This window comes from Arachis ipaensis, chromosome B03, assembly GCF_000816755.2.
Source record: "Arachis ipaensis cultivar K30076 chromosome B03, Araip1.1, whole genome shotgun sequence".
Taxonomy (NCBI): Eukaryota; Viridiplantae; Streptophyta; class Magnoliopsida; order Fabales; family Fabaceae; genus Arachis; species Arachis ipaensis.
Genome location: NC_029787.2, coordinates 12,200,108 through 12,203,127, shown reverse-complemented (window position 1 = coordinate 12,203,127; position 3,020 = coordinate 12,200,108).

Here is a 3,020-nt window from a genome sequence, read left to right as displayed (position 1 = left end):
GAATGATAGTATTTCGGGTACCCTTAAAACTCTTTCCATAATATATTCGGATAGCAAAATCAATAATTTGGTCTGCAAAGTTGGTTCAATCATTTGGCAAATGCAACAAAAACACAAAAAACACAAAGGGTACAAGTACAATTATATTGATGGATATGTACAAGATATTTGGACTGTATAGGAGATTGATTTGGTTCTACAAATTGTGAATGATAGTATTTCGGGTACCCTTAAAACTCTTTCCATAATATATTCGGATAGCAAAATCAATAATTTGGTCTGCAAAGTTGGTTCAATCATTTGGCAAATGCACAGATCTCAACAAAAACACAAAGGGTACAAGTACAATTATATTGATGGATATGTACAAGATATTTGGACTGTATAGGAGATTGATTTGGTTCATTTTCTGCTACAAATTGAGAAAAAAATATTTCATGGTACAAGAAACAGGTGAAGTGATATCTGATTTATGAGCATTATTATGCATGTTTGTCAGTGAGTGAATCATGAATTCTTTTAAATTTTTAAATAAAGGTGTGGGCACAAAGGGAAAATGGCCCACAATTTGAACAAGTAGAGGAAAATAGCTTTGCTAGTCCCCTTACAAATTGTGATATGGTGAGGTGGTCCAGAAAGAATGGTGATTCAGATGATGTACTGTGTTCCATGAAGCTTCCTGTTGTTTGGTCCTTCTTTCACATCTGCTAACTTTAGTAACGAGTGTGATAGAAACTAGAAAGGATGAGAAATAGTTTCTTCCTTACCTTAATTAACTAACTGGCAGGTTTCAAATCTTATTTTGTGCATGCAATAGTCTATTAGTCAGCGACAAATTTTTAAATGAAGTTTCGATTTGCTATGAATTAGTCAATGTCTGTCGGACTAAAAAATATCGTAAAAAACAAAATAATAATAATAATAAGAGGATAATTTTATAAGGTTATCTAATATAAATAATTTTAAGATTTTATTTTTTTAAATATCTCAATTTTTTCTTTATTGGGTTAGATTAATTTTTGGTATTTTGACCTAACCTGAAAGAGCTAAGAAGTCGATAACGAGAAAATGAACCAAATCAATCTCCTATATTAATGATTTGTTCATATATTGGTTTTGTGACCTAACTTGAAGGAGCTAAGAAGTCGATAGCAAGAAAAATGCTATAAGATCATCCAACACAAATTCAAGATTTTCTTTTTTAACTAATTAAAGGTATACCTTACATTTTCTTTGTATTGGATTAGACTAATTTTTTGGTCTCTTAACCTAACCTGAAAGAACTAATTAAGAAATCGATAATAAGAAAATTCTAAATTTTTAACCAAATTCACAAGATAAATATTTTGAATGTATTTCATAAAGACATATCGTTAGGTCTATCTTTTTCATTGTTATAATAGTATTTTTATTATTAGATAATTTATATATATTAATTGAAATTGCAGTATGTTATGACTTTGATGGTTTGATCGATATTAAACTTCAAATTTTCATTAATTAACAAAAATTGTCTAGTCATACTTGCTCTTTTTTTTCCCCTATTATTGAACTAACATTATCAAGGATTAATTAACACTATAATGATATGAACAGATTTCAGTGGAAAGCGCTAGTACAATCACACCATTAAATGTGCCTTGTTTGTATTATATGTTGTGGAAATTATTTTAAGAAGTGTGAAGAAAAATGGCATTATGAAGAGAGAGAGACAGTTATGGAATAATAATAATGGATGTTATCCATGGGAAAGTTGCACCTGAAGTTGATGGTATTCATATTCATAATCCAAACAAATGTTGGCGTGTCTTCTGAAATGATATTATGATAATATTAATAGGGGGTACTTATGGCCACCAATAATTCAAGCATAGGAAATTGAAGATATATAGTGACAATATATAATGTCTCACTATTTCAATATTAAACGTAATGAATTGAATTAGTATCATATTCTTATTCATATATAGGGATTGGATTTCTCTAACATAGACTTCTTACACATTATTATAATTATTTGATTTGCATACACAATAGTAAATATTATTATTTTATAAATAAAAATAATTAATTTTTAAATTTGTTATTTAAAAATGATCTATTTAAAATTCTACCATAAAAATTATTTTTAGTGATAAATTTGTAGTGATAATAACATAATGATCACTATATATTTTATTTAATTTATATTTTTTAGACATATATTTGTCGTTATTACTAAATATCATAGTAGCAATTATATATTTATTGCCGCCATTAAAAAGATTTTTATTGACAATTATATAATTGTTACTAAAACCTTTTAACAACAAATTATAAAATGACTACTAACATTCAATTGTTGATAAATATATTAGTGACTCTTATTTTTATTGTCACTAAAAATAAGTTTTTTAATAGTGATAATCAATACATTAAAATAATTAAACTCTACTTAAGAACCTAAAAACGACCAACAATCACATAGGATGCTAGAAATGTTATTAATCGCAAGTACTAATCCCAACTATCGATAATTTAGTCAATAACAATTAACAAAGAATAAAATTAAAGACAGGGACGCCTTTATTATCGGGTAAATTACCTTATATTTTGTTCACTCCTTCGTTCATTAGTGTTTATTTTCACAATTTAATAGTAGGGGTGGGGTGATCAGTCACTAAGCATGCAGTTAGTGATTTTCAAACGATGATTGTGGCCGAAAGTAAGATTAATTAACTTGGTCTCGTTAATTTCCAACCATGAATTTGATACGTAATTAGTTTGTGCTACTTTGAATGAGACATATATAATAATAATAACCTTTTAATAGTATTAACCAATGAATTGCAAGGAACGTTGGGAACTTGAACTTTGGAATTTACGAGATTAAATAAGGTAATGTAATTAAGTTGGGTTAGTCTAATGATTAATTCACTAATTTGTTTAAATAAATACCGTAAATTCGAATATTATTTTGTGAATACAGTAATTTATTGACCAATAGTAAACTGTTAAATAGAATTCCAAATTTATGACGA